Here is a 6,718-nt window from a genome sequence, read left to right as displayed (position 1 = left end):
TAAAGGGCTCCACTTGGAAGCCAATAATTCACTTAGGAAACAGGACAAGAAAAAATCTTATAAATGCTGTATCTGCTTCTGTTTTTCTGTATAGCGATATGTGTTGTGTGTGATGACTGTAAGAAGAGCTCTAATTGATTGCCTCAAATAAAAATAAGCACTTAAATCAAATATTATAGAGGAAAGTTAAAACTATAATGCGTTTAGTTTATATGACTTTAATCTTTAAGAAATAAAAATTGTTTTAAAGATTAAGTTGGTAAAATGCAAATGTCATCAAAATGTAAATAGGAGGTATAAATCATGTAAGTTAGATACCAGGTTTGCTAAATGTTTCAAGTTGTACACTGCCTGCTTTACAGCTTAGTAAGACCTGGAGACATAAGAAATTAACTATGCCTCTAACAATGCTGAGAAAAGTCAAACTTTATCTACATCTAGTACATAATTAAAACAACTAACCATGTTTCACAGTAAAGTTGAAAATTGCTAAGAGTTACCATTAAAACATGTAAATAAGAGAACTAAAAAGAAATTTACATGCAAGATGTGTAAGAACAGTAAAATGTGTTTTTGGTAAAAGATTATCAAAAGGTATAAAAATGTAAACCTTGTCTATGGAAAAAGGATTATTTTGAAACCAATGTAAGGGTAAAATTTGGCTTTCTTTCCCTTGTACAGATTTTCATGTAATAGAGAAGATAGTGAAATATTTTGTTTGCCTTGTTGGTAGACTGCCAAGGAGAGAAAAGGTTAGATAGGAGACAAACTGTTTGGAAAGTGAAGTCTTCTCTCTTAATGAGTAAAGGTTATTGCCTAGTTTTAAAATTTCTGAGTCATCATTTTGGCAAAATAAATAACTTACGTGTAATCGGGAATTGTATTTCATAATATCAAGTATTTTAAACCTCTAACATTTGACAGGATTTCCAAAATCAAACTTCATATTCAAAATTGTCTCTCCTGAAACCTAGCTTTTGTATGCTACAGAGGGTCCTGAAGCATCCAGAAGAGAGGTAAACAGAATTTTTTGACATGTTTAGGTAAGTGGGATTGCAAAAATTATGTTATATTTTAGTGATAGTTTTAATATATCTTCCCAAATTGTATGGGTTTTAAAAATCCTAAACCTTGAGTATATGCTGTGAATCATAATAAGGATTATAATATTAAGTTACTGCAAACCACAGAAATAACCAAATATCTTTGCCAATCATGTTCTTGACTGTAACTAACCTGAACACTTTGTCATCTACAGAAAATTGTTGTCTTGTTTTAATCCTCTTCAAAAGATGTTTTACAATCAACTGTAGGACTTTCAAACATGCTCACAATTGCAGGTTTCTGATAACTTTGGAAATCATGACATGGGAATAAAAGAAAACATTAAAGAGTCATGAAGAGCTTAACTGTGAATATCAGACAGGAGTTAATTGCATGAACTAAACTAACAGATGTCAGAAATAATATTTTTTACTTTTTGCTTAAAACATTGCTATTCTTTGTTTTGATCTTTAGAGTTAAGGAAACTTTTAAGCTGTCTACTGCTCTTAACAATTGAGTAAGGTATACTCCTGTGAACAAAATTTGAGGGCATTTGTTTCTCTCTGCTGGGTTACTCTAGAATTTGGAAACTATTTGGGAATATTCTTAATTTATGACAATGTAGTTATTTGCACCAGTGCAGTAACAATCCATTTTCTTTTGTAACATGACACAACTGGAGAAACTGGTTGTTTTACCTAGGTTTTGACTGGAAGGATATGCTTCTCTTTGAGGAATCAAGTTTCACTTACACAGCCAATAAAAGCACACTGGGAAATGTGGCCTCCTACCCTGTCTACACAATCTGTGTACAGGGCTTCTAATCTATGGTGAGTAAACAATGTCACTATCTAACAGGCCTAGGAACCATATATTCTTGCGACCTTAAGAAGAGAGGAATTCACTCAATTTGTAGGTATTTGAGGGTACAAACTCATGACTGGGCTTGGCTTGTAAAAAGTCCTATCTGAGATTCCATGTGGAACAGAGTTCCATCAAAGATAATTTTAAAAGACTATGCAAAAATAATTATTTTTGCTGTACTTTATGCAAATAATCAAGTCAAGTATAAGCCTAAGTTTATTTTGCAAACAACTCAATAATAGTTTATTTTTAACAAAGCAAATGTCTCCTGAGGCCAGGAGACAGAAAAATTTGATTCAAAACTTATCATACACTTGTCATTAAATTCTAATCTCATTGTTTTTAAGTTTTGCCTACTCTGTTAGTCTGTTCTCATGATCCTAACAAAGATACACCTGACACTGGGTAATTTATTTAAAAAAGGAGGTTTAATGGACTCACAATTTCACATGGTTAGGAAGGCTTCACAATCATGATGAAAGGCAAAAACATGGAAGCAGACAAGAAAGAGGATGAAAACCAAATGAAAGGGATTTCCTGTTATAATACCATCAGATCTCCTGAGACTTATTCACTACCATGAGAACAGTATGGGGAAAACCACCTCCCATGATTCAATTGTCCTCCACAAGATCCCTCCCACAACTCATGGGAATTATGGGAGCTACATTTTAAGAACTGACTTGGGTAGGGACAAAGCCAAACTATATCAGCTACATTTTAGACTAACCCTGCTTATTCCTGTAAACAAATGAGCAATCTCTGGCTGAAACTCAACATAAAAAAGGGATAAGTAGTGTAAAAATCTGGATCAATATTCTAGTTTTGGGCAATGATTCTGCAAATCCCACCAGGTTACGAGAGTACACAGGGTACCCACAACCAAGAGGTTTCTTTGTTTGGGAAAATAAAACAAGGAAGTTAACCAAAGCCAAGTCCCTTACACCCAAATCTTAGCAGGTATAAATATAGCAAACATTTATCTGGGTATGGCTGAAGCATTGAGATTTTTGAGCTATCATTATTTATCCCCTTGTTTCATTTTTATACATGTCCTCTAATAACTCATTTTTTTCTTGCCTAAAGTCTATCAAGCTACAAATGATGATGCAAATGAAACCATGCATGGAAACACATTTCTTCCAAGGATCCTTAGAAAGGTCACAGGAGGAACCCTAGCTGCTGTTCCCCACACAATGCCCCTTTCCAGCAGGACATAGCAAGAAGAATCATCACCTACCTCCTTAACAGCAGTTAGGGTCTCCACTCCTGCAGGGAAAAATGAGAGAGGAGAAAGAAACAAACCAGTCAGGCAGGCAGTTAGGGTGGGTCCTCAGCTGAATTCTTTCAAACAAAATAATAGCCTAAAAAATCCAACTATAGTCACAGAAATGTAAACTTGCATAGTGGGGTTTGACTAAGACATGCCCACAGCCGCACAGATAAGAAAATCTACACAGGTAACTTGTGCAGACATACTCACAATAAAAGGTTTCATCCCCCATGATATGGTTTGGCTGTGTCCCCACCCTAATCCCATCTTTAATTTCAACATGTTGTGGGAGGGAACCAGTGGGTGATAATTGAACCATGGTGGCACGTCTTTCCCATGCTGTTCTTTTCTCAGGGTAGTTAATAAGTCTCCCAAGATCTGATGGTTTTAAAAAGGGGAAGTTCTCTGCACAACCTCTTTTCTCCTGTAGGCTGCCATGTGAGACATGCCTTTTACCTTCTGCCATAATTGTGAGGCCTTCCGAGCCATGTGACACTATAAATTCAATATACCTCTTTCTTTTGTAAATTTCTCAGTCTTGTGTATGTCTTTTTCAGTAGCATGAAAATGGACTAATACCGTAAATGGGTACCAGGAGTGGATACTGCTAAAATTATACATGAAAATGTGGAAGTGACTTTGGAACTGTGTAAGAGACAGAGGTTGGAACTGTTTGGAGGTCTCAGAAGAATATAGGAAAGTGTGGGAAAGTTTGGAACTCCTAATGGCTTGTTTACGGCTTTGAGTAAAATGCTAATAATGATATAAAATCCAGGCTGAGGTGGTCTCAGATGAAGATGAGGAACTTGTTGGGAACTGGAGCAAAAGTGACTCTTGTTATGTTTTAGCAAAGAGACTAGTAGCATTTTGTCCCTACCCTAGAGATTTGTGAATCTTTGAACTTGAGAGAGATGATTTAGTGTATCTGGCAGAAGAAATTTCTAAGCAGCAAAGCATTCAAGAGATAACTTAGGTGCTGTTAAAGGCATTCAATTTTAAAATGGGAAACAGAGCATAACAGTTCGGAAACTTTGCAGCCTGATACGATTGAAAGAACAAATCTCTTTTTCTGAGAAGATATTCAAGTCAGCTGCAGAAATTTGCATACGTAACCAGAAGCCAAATGTTAATCTCTAAGACAATGGGGAAAATGTCCCCAGGGCATGTCAGGGGTCTTCACAGCAGCCTCTCCTCTCACAGGCCCAGAGGCCTAGGAGGAAAAAGTGATTTCTTGGGCTGGGCATAGAATCCCTGAGCTATGTGCAGCCTAGTAACTTGGCGCAGTGCATTCCAGCCACTTCAGCCATGGATAAAATGGGCCAAGGAACAGCTCAGGCTATTGCTTCAGAGGGTGGGATCCCCAAGCCTTGATATTTTCCATGTAATGTTGAACTGGGGGTGCACAGAAGTCAAGAATTGAGGTTTGGGAACCTCCCCCTAGATTTCACAGGATGTATAGAAACACCCAGATGTCCAGGCAAGAGTTTGCTACAGTGGCAGGGCCTTCATGAAGAAACTCTGCTAGGTTCATGCAGAAGGGAAATATGGGTCAGAGCACCCACACAGGGTCCCTACTGGGGCACCACCTAGTGGAGCTGTGAGAAGTGGGCCCCCTTCCTCCAGATCCCAGAATGCTAGATTCCTTGACAGCTTGTCCGTGCACCTGTAAGAGTTGCAGACACTCAACACCAGCCAGAGAAACCAGCCAGTATGGGGCTATATTCAGTGAAGCCACAGAGGCAGAGCTGCCCAAGGCCATGGGAACCCACCACTTGCATCAGTGTGACCTGAATGTGAGACATAGATTCAAAGGAGATCATTTTGGAGATTTATGATTTGACTGCCTTACTGGAATTCGTACTTGAATGGGGACTGTAGTCCCTTTGTTCTGGCCAGTTTCTCCCATTTGAAACAGCTGTATTTACTCAATGCCTGTACCCCCATTGTATCTACGAGGTAACTAACTTCCTTGTGATTTTACAGGGTCATAGGCTTACCCTGTCTCAGTTAAGACTTTGGACTGTGATCTTTTGAGTTAATGCTGAAATGAGTGAAGACTTTAGAGGACTGCTGGGAAGTCACGATTGATTTTGAAATGTGAGGACATGAGATTTGGGAGAGGTTGGGGCAGTATGATAGGGTTTGGCTGTGTCCCCATCCAAGTCTCATTTTGAATTTCCAGGTGTTGTGTGAGGGACCTAATGGGAGGTAATCAAATCATGGGGCCAGGTCTTTCCTGTGCTAATGAATAAGTCTCATGCAATCTGATGTATTTAAAAACAGGAGGTTCCCACACAAGTTCTCTTCTCTTGTCTGCCAACATGTGAGATGTACGTTTCACCTCTGCCATGATTGTGAAGCCTCCCCAGCCACATGGAACTGTAAGTCCAATAAACGTTTCTTTTGTAAATTGCCCAGTCTCAGGTATGTCTTTATGAGCAACATGAAAACGGACTAATACACCTTGACACATGAGCAGTAAAGGGAACAAAGCAATATGGAGTAACTAAAGCTATGGGTCACAGGCAAATTAGGACAAGGTGAAGCTACTCAAAATTTGTACTGTATGCAAATGAGATGCCCAGCCCTTATCAGGTTTTTGATAAAAGCGTTTGAATTCAACTGTAAAGATGACAACACTCTTTTAAGCCCCCTTTCCACAGTGGAGAGCTTTCTTCTTTTGCTTATTAAACTTTCATTTCTACCTCACTTTGGTGTTCACACTTCTTAATTTTCAAGATCATGAGACAAAGGACTCCAGGTGATGCCTCAAATAAGAGACTGCCACATGGTAGTGCATTGGTTAAACTGTAATATTTGGAAACCACTTGCCCTTTGTTTACCTTTTCAATTACTTTGAACCCAGGATACACATAAAGGTTCTGTATGTTTGTGTGTGTGTATGTGTGTGTGTGTGTGTGTATAGATGGATGTATGTGTGTGTATATATATATACACATGTATTCATATATATATGTATTCATATATATACATGTATTTTTATATATATGTATACACATGTATTCATACATATATATGAAAATCTGTAAGACCATACATTCAAAACATTTCTATGTGGTCTCTCTTAAATTAATCCCCTGTAAAATGCAGTTTTATTTTACACAAAACATTCCCTTTCTCAGAAAAAGTTCTAGTAATGTATTATTTTCTCATTTTTTTCTTCATTTTTAAGCTGTTTGTGATAAAAGGATACAAATTAAGTTTTTGATTCAATATTTTAGAAGAAAATGCAGAAAAATGTTTATACTAAGTAATGTTTTTCTCTCTGAAACAAAATTTTTAAAAATTTGGCCGAGTGTAATCCCAACACTTAGGGAGGCTGAAGCAGGAGGATTGCATGAGCCCAGAAGTTCAAGACCAGCTTTCCGTATTAAAAAAAAAAAAAAAAAAGAAAAAGAAAAAAAAAAAAAAAAAAAAGTTTATTTTTAAAAATTTGGCCGAGTGTAATCCCAACACTTAGGGAGGCTGAAGCAGGAGGATTGCATGAGCCCAGAAGTTCAAGACCAGCTTTCCGTA

This window comes from Mandrillus leucophaeus, unplaced genomic scaffold (genome assembly GCF_000951045.1).
Source record: "Mandrillus leucophaeus isolate KB7577 unplaced genomic scaffold, Mleu.le_1.0 Scaffold1012, whole genome shotgun sequence".
In the NCBI taxonomy this organism is placed as follows: Eukaryota; Metazoa; Chordata; class Mammalia; order Primates; family Cercopithecidae; genus Mandrillus; species Mandrillus leucophaeus.
Note: the sequence above shows the minus strand (reverse complement) of the source record.